The 13,752-nt window shown below is 42.7% G+C and overlaps 1 protein-coding gene across 1 annotated transcript in view; it reads left to right on the top strand.

Moving 5' to 3' along the window:
- The window catches only part of NEBL (nebulette), a 451,165-nt gene that overhangs the window by 245,122 nt on the left and 192,291 nt on the right, over positions 1-13,752 (top strand). The window lies entirely within an intron of this gene.

The raw sequence follows: 13,752 nt of genomic DNA, 5'->3' as shown, positions 1-13,752 counted from the left end.
CGGTATGTTTCCTACCTTGGTTTTCGTCACAGTTATCGGAGCCGAAGGCGTTAGTCGTCTGTATGAGAAACAGATGTGTATTCAGACAATGGTACTAAGGGTCTTGTATAACCTGCTCGGTCCATTTTGCATGGCTCTCAGCTTTTGAGAATTTCTGCAGTAGGATTTCCTAATTAGTTATACAAGCCTCATGGTTACTGTTGGCTGTAGAGAAGCTTGCGAAACGCATGTGTAACATTGGAATCTTAAGACCGTTGATTTGCTAACTATGGATCTCTTCATACTTTGTTAGATATTTGTTGAAGTGAGGTGTTACATCTGCTTTTAAAGATAAGCATTTGCGGATGCCCACAAATGGAAGTTCAAAACACGCTGAAGGTTCAAAAGTTTTAATTCTGTACTTAATCGAGGTAGATAAGCAGCTCCTCCTGATAATTCCTGCCCTTCATTAGTTTTCTTCCCAAAGACAGTAAGGGTGGCAAAAATATTTTCGTTACAGGAAAACAAAGTCATATATTAGTTATCCAACAGCAAATAGTAATTAATATCAACAGTTATCTGTGTGATAGAAAACTCTGAGTAAACATGTGAAAATAATATTTTCCTGGGGTGTGTATTTTGTGTGTTATTTGTACCATCATTAAACATTTTATATCCAGACTTTATCAAGAAAGTAGCTTTCATGTCCAGGAAATATTTTATTAATAGATGGTTTTACCCACTGATATGTCACTATCATCATGGTGCATGAAAGTGACAATTTAGATAGGTCAGCCTATAAGTTAAGAAAAGTAATATTGGTCAGAAGTTTAATAACAGAGTTATTTAATGTACTAACTAAAAGTTTGCTTTGCCATACTTCCCCACTTTTTCTTTTTAAGTGGACATTTTATATTGAGAGGATTTTTTGCCTTTGAAAAGGAAGGGTTGAACCTTAAGGATGTATGACTAAGTCCCTCAGTCTTTATAATATACCTGCCCAGCAAACCACCGATCATAAACCCTGCCGACCGCCCCTCGCCTTTCTTCCTTCCCGTGCGTTCCTTCCATCAACAGTGTATGTTCACTCTTTCCGCGACAATGCAGTTTAGCATGATACGCCATTGACAGCTACATTGAGTAGCATTGCTTTCCTTGGTTTATCTTTAGAGAACTTTTTTTTTAATTAGAAAAATGCTGCAGAAAGCATAATTTTATAATAAATCTTCAGCTCCATCACAACCATTGATTAAAAAACAACAACAGGCACAGCTACTAAAGAAACCCACGTGACTCCTAACCTAAGATTGCAGTTGGTTTCAAGGTAAGCATTTTTACTTATATTCAAATTAAGTCAATATTCATATTTAATATAAAGACTGATAATTTCATCAACCTTTATCATTAGCAGGAATATACATTTTATTCAATCCCAGAGATCGTTTGCAGACTCACTCTTAATTATGCCAAACCCCCTATAACGCAGGTACGTATTTATATTTATTGTTTACCTAGCCATGTATATAAAATACCATTTAGATGGAATGTGTAATTTAAATGAAATCTTTTCTTTAAAGCAACTTTTTGCATGGTCTTGATGTAGAAAATCATAGCAATCTTAAAAGTAGTTCCTTTAGTCATATTAGTGTTCAGATAGCAGTAAAATATGGATTTCACATATTACTCTTAGGGACTTGTACCTGAATAAACCAGAGAACCACACGCACTGCCATTGAGTCCATTCTAACACAGAGGGATTCTATAGTGCAGTGTAAAACCCCTCCATAGAGTTGTATAGGCTGCGAAACTTTTATAGACGCTGTCTGTCTCCTCCTTCTCCTTCAAAGTGACTGGTGGGTTTGAACAGCTAACCTTTGGGTTGGCAACCCCACAACCCCACTGCACTACCAGAGCACCTTACTGGAATAGGGCCGGCTGTTAAATATTCTGAAGATGAATCTATTATTTATTTCTAAGCCTGCAATTTAACAAACACTTCAGTTCCCTCCCAGGCTTTTCCATATCACTCAGGAATATTTTTCTTAAATTGGTCACGTGCGGATACGCTTTGGCTAGTTTTCCACATTGTTTTTTACATGAACCCAGACACTGACAGATACTGGCCAAATCCAGACAGGTGTTTCTGACAGTGTCCTGGCTTGTGTCTGTTTGGAGAGGAAGAGGGTGAGGACATACACGGATTGGAGAGGCAAATAATCTTCCTGCTGGAGAGGCCAGAATGGAGCTGATTGTCCCCAAATTGATGAGGGTCAGGGGACATGTGAGCACGACACTGGAGCTCTAGGCTCAGTGCGGACTGATGCAGCTGGCCCAACTTGATAAAGGATCTCCGTTTGCAATCTTTTTTTTCCTCTTTGCTTATTTAAAAAAAATTTTAATCTTTCAATATTTCATGAATCTCTCTCAACCACCTTTAATCCCTTTTGCTCAAAAGAAAGTATAAAGACATAAAACAGTGGATTGAATGACATATCCTTGGTATTTTGGGCAATATGGGTGAATGGACATTTTTGATTGCACCTGTCTGTCAGGGTTATGAAATTTTTTCAGCTACTCTTCTATTCATTAATCCAGGATTTCATATCATTTGGAAATGTTCACTCAGTCTGCATATGTTACTGAGGAGTGGGATAAAATACAACTGTAAATTTCAAATTGTGTGTGTAATGAAAGGGGTTAGCGTGGGTTTGCCCTGCCTGCTTTCTGCAGGTATCTATGACAACCTATTGAACATGGAAGCGTTATTAGATACTGCAATTTTAAATTCTTCTGCCGTGTTACCCGCTTAGTACAGCGGCAGGGGGAACGAGAAAAGAGAAGGACGGGGCGTTAGAATCAACTGAATGGCTGGAGAGAAACATAATTTTGTTTCTAGAATTTTAACTATAGAGGCTGTATTACAAACTTCAGAAGATGCCTTCCATTTTATTTAATATAGTAATACTCAGATGGGACTTGACCGGTGGCTTATGAGCTTGGGTGCTGGGTTGGAGAACTCTTCCTATGGGAGTCAGAAAACCCAGCGAAGCTACTGGGGTGAAGAGAATCTTGGGAAGTCCAGGTTTGCTGGAAATAGGTCTATTCCGAAGAATAAGGAGCTCTGGTGGCGTTGTCAGCTAAGTATGGGATTGTGCACCGCAAGATCTGTGATTCAAGCCCAGCAGCCGGGCCGTGGGAGAAAGAGGAGGCTTTCTGCTCCTGTAAAGAGTTACAGTCATGGAAACCCAAAGGAACATGTTTAACTATGGCCTGCAGAGCCCTTGTGAGTCAGAATCAACTCCATGGCAGTGAGTTTGGGGTTTTCTTTGGGCGGTTCCTGTACAGATTTACAGTCTTGGAAACCCACGTGCGTGTGTTTGCTTTTACTTTAAGTTCAGCAGAATGAGGCCTGGCAGCCCGGGGGCAGCGCTGACTTTGGGCTTTGTGTTCAAAACTTGCCCTGCAGATAGATTCCCACCCGTGGTCCCAAGTTTTCAGGCATCAATTCACGAGTGAGTGAAGAATCCCAATATATCTTTCTATTTTCTTTATTTAGGGATATTTTAGAAACACGTGTTTACTGGATATCACATACACAGCAATTGTAGAATAGTGTGTCTTTCAGTATCTCAAAACGCCATTCCCACCTGCTGCCACAATCGCTCTATTGCTGGTGAGTAAGTGCCTCTTCTCTTTCGCATCGCAGGGGCCTTCCACCTTTCATTTTCTAAGGAGTAGCTACACGGTGCCTGCAGCAACATTGCTGAGCAGAGTCACCGTCACACATTTAACCAAAGGAACATCGCTCGCGAGTGTCACTCCATCTATTTACACACTGACATAGACTGTACGCCCAATAAGCTCAGACAGTCTGTAGACATGTTGTAAAATTAAGTGGTGAAGTTAAAGACCAAAGAGACTTTTACGATCTTGGTGCTCTGGATTAAACACTAAGACACACACACACACACACACACACACACACACACACACACTGAGATGTCTGTTTTCTCCTGTCTTTTAGGAGGAGGCGGACTTTATATGAAAGAGAAGGAAAAAAATCTGATGACACAGTCAAGTAGTTGACACCCAGAACGACACAGTAAGTGCATCATTATTGATTTGTGCCTGTCCCTGGCTCAGACAGAAAGTGGTTATGCGTGTCTGTCCATGTCTGTCTGTCTGCACGTGGACCTCTGTGTGATGGATTCAGATGGAAGCCTTAAACCCCTTTCCCTAAATCACCGGCCCACAGAGACAACAGACGATAGCAACCCCACCTGCCCTGGCTTCTTTCCCTGGCCTGGACATGATCATTAATTTTGGCCATCGATTCTGCTTCCCATACCTTGTTCCTTCCTGTTCTCCATTCAGTACTCCCATTCATGAGAGATGCTGACTTGCTGAATAAGAAGAGTGAAGATCAGAGCCTTTTTTAACATTGTAGAGAAACCCCTCACAGACAAACAAAAACCAGTAGTCTGAGAATGAAATGAAATTCTTTCTCTCTCTTTTTTTTAAAACACAGATACATAATTTTAATTTAATTCTCAGAGTGTAAAGCAGATTATGTGCACATTAACATGCTCCTGCAGATATAGCTGATTCAGTTCCCTGAGATTTGGTGAGTTAGCTTAAAAAATATTAGGTTATTGGAAGTAAACATTTGCTTAATAATTGAATAGCAGTGTCTGTGGGCTATTAAAAGAGTTGATTCAAAGTTAGGTTGAGTGCTGAGGGTGAGAGTGAGGGTAGGGATGATTATCTACGGATTTGGTCTCTGTTTGTAATTTAAATAAATCATCTGACAGAGACTGACGGTAACCATGTTCGGGCTGCTGACGGTGTGAAATTGAGTTGTATGGTGGACAGAAGACAAGCAGTCAAGAGAAATCCCCAAAGGCGAAATTTGTTATGTAATTGGGTCAGCTCATGCATGCTAATTGTAAACTGGTGGCAAAATTATAGCGTATGAGGCAATTAGGTCTTAGATTAACCCGAATAACTGACGCAGGCCGTTCGTTGCTTTTTTTATATTCCGAAAACATGAAAAAATTGTGTGTGTGTGTGTGTGTGTGTGGTTAAAGTAAGAAAGGTAACATTTAGAAAAGCATTCCGTATGGAAAGAGATTGTGTGGGAAGCATCAGTGGAACTAACTAGTGGCAATCGGGTACGAAGCTTCCTCGTGTGAGTAGCCAAGTCCGGCACACCAAGGATCTTGAAAGGAGGGTAAAGTTGTGTCTTTGTGATAACTTATCACTGGATTCATTAACACTGTGATCGGTTGTGGAGCCAGTGGGTTAGCCCGCAGACTTAGGGATAGTGTTTTCACAGAGTGAATCTATTTGGCTTCAGGGGATTGTAGCTTATCTCTAACTCCTGCCCATCAGTAACTCCTATGCCATTCCTGGATCACTCATGGCATTATCTTTTAAGGAAAAATTAGATATATCAAAGAAAATGATGGGACAAGAACACCTAGTTTTTTTTATAATACCTAACACATGTATGAATGATACATTCCTTTCGAAACATGGTGACCTACCTCGTCTAATTAGACGCCGAAGACTCCTCCTTAGGGAAAGTATTTCTATGAAGAATACATATGCTTTCATGGGAAAAATGTACGGAAAATTACCTCTTGGGCCCTTTCTTGTTTCCAAATCCGTGGTTTCCCTTACACCTGGTTTTGCTTTATTTTTCCGTGTCGTATACAACTTCGAAGGTCGAGCTCTTCTTTGTGTGCTACGTGTTTAGCCACAGTCAACGTAGAGAAGCAAATTCGTCCCAGGCCAGTAATTGCTTGTGCAAGCACCAGAATTGTGGTCACACACACAAAATGGCTTTGTTTAAAGGAGAGGTTTGGGAAAGGACCCATCATAAAGGAATTCACACGTATGACTTCTTTGTGGACAGAGACCAAGAGGCTACCAGACAATTTCTGGGGTTTCTTCTTTTGTGGGACCCATTGCCCCCTTCCTTTCTTTTCAGAGTCTGTGTAAGTGTTCAGACACTTATGCTCCTGCTCCATAGAGGGAGCCTCCTAATTGGCCTTATCTCCTTCCAAGCTCTTTCTGTTTCTTCTTCCATTGTATCTTAAACACTGTCTGCCGATGGGCCATTCTAAAGTATCTCTTTCATCAAGGCCCTAATTATGACCTTACTTAAAAAAAGCAAGCTATCCTTGAGTCTCCCCTCTGAGTAGGATAAAGTCTAATCTCCTAAATCCCTTAATCCTGACTTTAAGGACCCTCCACAGTTTGCTCCTGAATTATGTTTTTCATGTTACCTTTCACTACTTTTCAACCATCTCTTTTGCCTGGATGACTTAACTCGGCACTGGGCTTTGGCCTGAGTCATCCCTCCTGTTCAGAACAATCTCAGCTGTCAGTCACAACACCCCCGTTCCCAGAAACGTACTCAGACATCGGCTACAAGTGACTTCCTAATCTCTAAATGATTGTCATCTATTTTCCGATGGCCTGTTCCATTCATTTCACACATCATGGGCTACCTTTGGGTTTTAATTAGTCATGTGTCTTACCACCTGTGTTAGTCTGGGTACTTAAGAGAAACAAATCCATAGAAACTCATGTATAGGAGAGTTTTATATAAATGTTAAGTGCACATCAAGAAAACATCCCCAAAGTCCAACATTAACCCATATGTCCGACAACATTCCACAAAGTCCTCCTCCAGCTCACAAACCACACGCAATGATGCCGACTGCAGGAGGAAAGCCGAATCAGTGAGTGTGTAAGCATCTCAGTGCTGGCAGGGGTCTCCACATGGCTGCTCCAGCACCCAGGGCTGCATCGGGGTAGGTCCATGCAGCTTCTCCTTGGGGATATTTTGCAGGAAGTGGGCCTTGCCAGCTGAAGAAGGAAACCGCTAAGACAGCTGCACCCTGGTCCAACCATCAGAAAGCAAGAGCCCCGAGAACTCGAAAGACGAGGCTCACAGAGCGCTTTATCTCTCTGCCCTTCAGTTAATCCCACACGTGTTTATGAGCCAGGTGGGCACAATAAACTAGCTGCCTCACTTTCCTTCTTACCTAGTCTCGTGAGGACAAAAGGCCCTTTGCCGGGAGTCAACGGGCCATGGCTGTTGTGTTTGTGTTGTCTCAAGTTGGCTCTGGAGTGACCCTAGCTATGCCCAACCGAATGAGGCACTGCCTGGTCCTGCACCATCCTCACGACTGTCCTTCTGTTAGGCTCACTGTGTCCATCTTGTCTAGCCCCTTCCTCTTTCGTGCCTCCGCATCACCCCACCAAGTATGACGCCTTTATGCAGGCGCTGGTCTCTCCTAACACATGCCCACTGTACATAAGGAGAAGGCTCGCCATCATTGCCTTGAAGGCATATCCTGCCTGTGCTTCTTCCAAGAGACACTTGTTGGTTCCTTTGGCAGCCCGCGCTCCTTCCTGCTCCGTGGCTAGAAGAGTGATAGGAAATAATTGGCTGCACTTCCGTATCTCATTGTGGCTTTGCTGTGCTTTGCTCTGGCGGCCTCTTTTCACACAGCTGGTGGCAGTTTGTAGGTCAGATTTTAGTTGTTGAATTGCTACCTATATTTTGCTGCCTGGAATCTTAAGATGTAGGATTTTGAAAGATATTATCCCTGTCAGTCACTTATCTTTTCACTTTTTTTGAGGGGAGCGTAGGTAAAATCTTTTTGATGAAGAAAGTTTTAGACTGTCATGAAGTTCTGTTTATTTACATTGTCTTTTTCTTTGTGGTTTTGTTATTATATTAGATCATTCATTGCTAAAGGTAGACCTGATGATGGTCTTGCCTCTGCCTTTTCTTCTAAGAATTTCATAGTTTTAGCTTATACCTCCTGGTCCTTGGTCCCTTTCGAATTATTTTGCACCTGTGGAATGAGGCGTAGGCCCTCTTTCACATTTCTGTATATGGAGATCCAATTATCCCGGAATCCTTTATTGAAAAGATTCCTCTTTTTCCATCAAATGAGTTAACGCCCTTGTCAAAATCAGTTGGCCATATATGTGTGGGTTTATTTCTAGACTTTCACTTTTATTTAGTTGTTTTGTGTGTCTGTTGTCGCAGCAGTACCAGGTTGCTTTGCTTTGTGTAGCTGTATCAAGCGGAATACCAAACACAGCTATCTAGTTGATCCTGACTCATAGCAACCCTGTAGCCTGGGGTAGAACTGCCCCTGTGTGTTTCCAAGACTAACTATTTATGAAAGTAGAAAGGTTCGTCTTTGTACCTGGGTAGCTGTGTAGTAGGTTTACCATCCAGAGGTGTGAATTCCTCCTCATTTAGTCTTCTCCTTCAACAGCATTTTAGCTCTTTGGGGTCTCTTGACATTCCCTAGCTGAAGATTAGTAACGAAGGAGGCTGGCATTTTGAATAGGATCGTGCTGAATCTACAGATTGCCATGGCAGCGCTGACATCTTCACAGCATGATGTTTTCCAGTCCTTGAACATGGACGATCTACTGATTTAGGGTTTCTTTACTCTTTATTTTTGCAGTGTTTTATCGTTTTCAGTGGATAATCTTTCACATCTGTTCTGAGTTGAATCGTGTCCTCCAATAATATGTGTCGGTTGGTAAGGCCAGGATCCTCAGAATTATGTAATTACCCTTCATTTAAAGTCCTGATGTGATTATCCTACGTGTTGCAAGCCTAACCTCTCAGAGGTTAACGGGGTAGGATCAGAGGCAGGTATGTTAACCAAGAGTCCTGCCAGTGTAGTGCAGGGTTTGGCAAGCTTTTGAGATGGAGGCACCAGTCCTGTCCCTCACAGCAATTTAAAAATTGTTCAACAACCATAAATACATTTTTACAAACAACATGAAATCACCATGATCTCAATCATACCTTTGCATTTTTTCCATTATGCTTCAGAGCCACGTGTACTTACAGAAAGAGATGCAGTTTGCTGTGCAGTGGGCTATGCCCTGGACTCTTAACAGCAGTTCAAACCCACCAACTGCTCTATGGGAGGAAGGGGAGGCCGGGCACTGCCATAAAAGATTGACAGTCAAAAAAAAAATAAAAAAGATTGACAGTCTTGGACACACGCGGGGGAAGATGTGTCGCGCTGCCCTACAGGGTCCCTATGTGTTGTAATGACTCCCGGGTAATAGATTTTATGTTAATACGGTAGAGCTGTAAAAGTAGATTGTATCTTGAGCCCATCTCTTTTGAGATATAAACGAGATTACACAAGCCAGCCAAGATCGGAGAGGCCCAAGTACCACCGAGAAAGCAGAGCTGAGAGTGGAGTTCCTCCTTTGCTTCCGGGGTCCCTGTGCTGAAAATCTCCTGGACCCGCGGGGGGGTTGCTGCCCGAACACAGGGGCATCTATCTCCAAGGGATGCCAGGCCCACAGGGGTTGAAAGGAGACAAGGAGTTCCCTGCGGAGCAGTCACAGGGAAAGAGTTCCAGCACTGGTACCCTGCATTTGGCCTTCTAGCCTCTCAGAGGGAGAGAGAATAACTGCTGTTTATTGGAGCCGTTCTCTGTGGTCTCTGTTCAAGCGGCGCTGGAGGACTACTGTGCCATCACTGGCTAGGTCTGTCCCTCGGTATTCTCCTCGATGCTATGAAAGCGAGTGGAATTATTTCCTCAATCTGCCTTCAGATCTCTCACTGCGGGTCTACCAAAACCCCGTTCATTTTGGTTTGTCCACTCTGTGCCTGGAAACGTTGCTAGACCCCTCTATCAGCTCCATTGTTTTCTTGGGAGCTCTATTGGATTTATCTCTGGGTACCGGACCTAATGCCCTCATAGGAGATTGCTGTACATCTTCTAATCTGGGTCCATTTAATTTATTTTGTTTGCCTTATTGTTGTCTAGGACTTCTTATACAATATTGAATAGAAGTGGTGAGAGTGAGCGTCCTGGTGTTGTTTCTGGTCTAAAGAGGAAAACTCTTCCCATTAAATATAACGTTGGTGATTGGCTTTCATGTGTGTCCTGAATCATGAGGAGTCATTGGTCTTCTGTTCCATTCTTGAAAAAGAGAAAGAAAGAAAGGGTGGTGGAGTATAGGAACGATATCTTCTGCGTCCACAGAGATGATGCGAGGAATTACATTGACTAACATTCTAATGTTGAAACATCCCTGCGTTCTAGGGATAAGTCTCACTTGGTTCTGGTGTAGGACTCTTTCCATGAGTAGTTGGATTCTGTTTGCTAGTATTTCCCTGAGGATTTCCCATTTATATTCATGTGATATTGGAGATACAAGAGCTATCAATAGGTGATATCAATAGAAGAGATGTTGGCCTATAGTGTTTGTTCCTTGTAGTGTCATGGATTGTGCTATCAAGGTTAGGCTAACTTCATAGAATGGGTTAGGAAGTCTTCCTCGCTCCTCTATCTTTTGGAAAAATTTAAACAGCATTAGTGCCAAGCCTTTCTAAATGTTTGGTTGAATTCCTTAGTGAATCCATCTGGTCCAAGACTCTTTGGTGGAGTGAGGGTAGAGGAGATTAAAAAAATATATATATATTTATATATATAAATCCTTTTATTAGAGGCTCATACAACTCTGATCACAATCCATACATACATCAATTGTGTAAAGCACATTTGTACATTCTTTGCCCTCATCATTTTCAAAGCATTTGCTCTCCACTTAAGCCCTTTGCATCAGGTCCTCTTTTTTTCCCCCTCCCTCATGAGCCCTTGATAATTTATAAATTATTATTTTGTCATATCTTGCCCTGTCCGACGTCTCCCTTCACCCCTTTTCTGTTGTCCGTCCCCCAGGGAGGAAGTCACATGTATATTTTTGTAATCAGTTCCCCCTTTCCAACCCACCCTCCCTTTACCCTCCTAGTATCACCATTCACACCACTGGTCCTGAAGGGATCGTCCGCCCTGGATTCCCCATGTGTCCCAGTTCCTATCTGTACCAATGTCCATCCTCTGGTCTAGGCAGACTTGCAAGGTAGAATTGGGATCATGATAGTGAGGAGGGGCAGGGGGGTGGGGGCGAGGAAACATTTAGGAACTAGAGGAAAGTTGTATTTTTCATTGTTGCTAAATCGCACCCTGACTGTCTTGTCTCCTCCCAGAAACCCCTCTGCAAGGGATGTCCAGTGGCCTACAGATGGGCTTTGGGTCTCTACTCTGCACTCCCCACCTCATTCACTATGGTAAGATTTTTTGTTCTGATGATGCCTGATATATGATCCCTTCAACACCCTGTGATCGCACAGGCTGGTGTGCTTCTTCCATGTGGGCTTTGTTGCTTCTGAGCTAGATGGCCGCTTGTCTACTTTCAAGCCTTTAAGACCCCAGAAGCTATATTTTTTGATAACCAGGCACCATCAACTTTCTTCGCCAGATTTGCTTATGCACCCATTTGTCTTCAGCGAACCTATCATGGAGGTGAGCACACAAAGATTTTTTGTTCTTTGATGCACCCACTTTGTCTTCAGCAGTTGTGTCAGGATGGTGAGCATCATAGAATCCCAATTTAATAGAAGATAGTATTCTTGCTTTGAGGGAATACTTGAGTGGAGGCCCAATGTCCTTATGCTACCTTAATACTAAACCTATAAATATATATATACATAGATCTATTTCCCCATCCTCATATATAAATATATTTGCATATATACATGTCTTTATCTAAACCTCTATAATTGCCCTTTGCCTCCCAGCTCTTTCTTCTATTTCCCTTGACTTTCCTCCTGCCCCACTATCATGCTCAGTCCCCACCTGGGTTTCAGCAATTCCTCTTTGTTACATTACCCTTGATCATGCTCTACCAGGCCTCCCATACCCTCCTAACTACCAATTTGGATCACTTGTTGTTCCCTTGTCCCTGAGTTTGTTAACACCACTTCCTTTCCCCCCACTTCCCCCTCTCCCATGTCCCCCCGGAACTGTTGGTCCTGTTGTTTTCTCCTCCAGATTGTTCTTCCAGCCTATCTTATTTAGACAGACCTGTGAGATAATAACATGCACAAAAACAAGACAGAGCAAAACTAGTAACAATATACAACAAATCAACAACAGCAAACCAATGACAACAAAACAAAACACAAGAAAGGAAAGCTTGTAGTTAGTTCAAGGATCATTTGTTGGCCTTTAGGAGTGTTTTCCAGTCCAGTTTGTTGTGGTACCACGCCCTGGCCCCAAAGTCCACCTTCAGCATTCCCTGGGAACCTTGCCGCTCCCTTGCTGTTCTGTTGCACCCCCTAGTGTTTTGCCTCGGTGTGACGGGATCAGATCGGGTGCAGTTTCCACACTGTGTCTCTGGTGTTGTCCTCTGTAGAGCTATGAGTCAGTGAGGGGCGTCATGCCTCATGGTGGGGCTGGCCAAGTGGTCCTCTCTGTGGACTGGCTGCTCTAATTGGAATCATCGTCCTCAGGGCCTGGTGGGCCAGGATGTGCTCCACCCTCTCCTCCCGGTAGGGGGCATTTTTGATCGCTGATTAGGTCTTTCCACTTACTCTGAGTCTATTGACACTCTCTTGTTTCCTCTTGTACCGGTTTGGGTAGCATGTGTCCTTCAAAGAGTCTGTCCATTTCATCTAGGTTATCCGGTGCATTACTGTACAGTGGCTCATAAAATTTCATCATAATTCTCTTTATTTCTATTGGGCATTTTGTTGTTGTTGTTATTTACACCTTTTCTTTTCATGCTTTTTAATCTAACCAAGTAAAATAGTTTTCCTCGGATCTGGACTTCACGAGAGTGGGGGATTAACTAGTGGTTCCAACACAAAATGAGTAGGACTTAGACAAGAGCTGTGCACAGTGCAGGGATTCAGTCGGTGCATATGTGGTGAAATGAACCAAATCAAGAGATTGTGAATACTGCACGTTCTTTCTCGGATGCCTCTCTTTGTAGGCGTACTTAGCTTTTTAAAATACTTTAAATTGTGTCTTTCCTTTCGTGCTGCTTTATAAACACCAATTTTTCACTTTACTGTTCAGTGACTCCTATAGTTTTATCAAAAGGTTGCTGCGATGCACCCGCAGTAAACCCGGACCCCTTGCTTGCCAATGTGGCATCTAAGAATTGAATCGTCTTAGAAATCCAAAGATTGCCCTCTGTTTCCAGAGGTCACAGCCAGAGCATTCTCTGGTCTCTCACTGAAGTCCTTTAGAAAGGTGGGGGCTGGGAGCTAAAGGAGACCTGATCTAAATATATTACAGGGTGGGGGACGGGGACTAAGTAGCATATATTTTGTGAAAGTACTTTGAGACCTCGGAAGTGGGAAGTAATTGTAAGTCCTTGTCTTAGGCCAGTTTGTTCTGTGAAGGTCAGTGCGGTCATTCCAGAAACCTGTTTCCCTTCAGCTGTTCTTTTCTCCTATTTTTGAAGTGAGCAATCTTAACTCAGTCTCTTTTTCCATACGTTCTATTTCTAATCTTTAATTGGCCCTTCTTAGTTGCAGTTTGAGCTATTTATAGACGCAGCGATAACCTCCAGGCGCAATCAGGTTTTTAAGTTTTCCCTGTCTCCGTGGCATTATGCAGCCAAAAATATAGATGTCCACACCCTGGGCTGGCAGGTTAGCCAGAGCAGATGTGAAGACTTAGCAGAGTGACCGTGGTGGACCTGAGGCCTCAGGACAAGTCTTCACCAAGACGAACTTTTATCTTTTTTAATTGTTTTGGTTTCTAGTCTGTTCTACAAATTTAAAACTCTAAAGATGACCTGAATTTTCTTCTAGCTTTTGTTATAATATCTTTTTTGGGGCGTATTAAGTGTGTGCAGAGAGAAAGACAGGCCGCTCTACGCTTATAAAAATGACAGTCTCAGCTACTCACG

This window comes from Tenrec ecaudatus, chromosome 6, assembly GCF_050624435.1.
Source record: "Tenrec ecaudatus isolate mTenEca1 chromosome 6, mTenEca1.hap1, whole genome shotgun sequence".
Lineage (NCBI taxonomy): Eukaryota > Metazoa > Chordata > Mammalia > Afrosoricida > Tenrecidae > Tenrec > Tenrec ecaudatus.
Note: the sequence above shows the minus strand (reverse complement) of the source record. Positions and strands in the feature narration are given on the sequence as shown.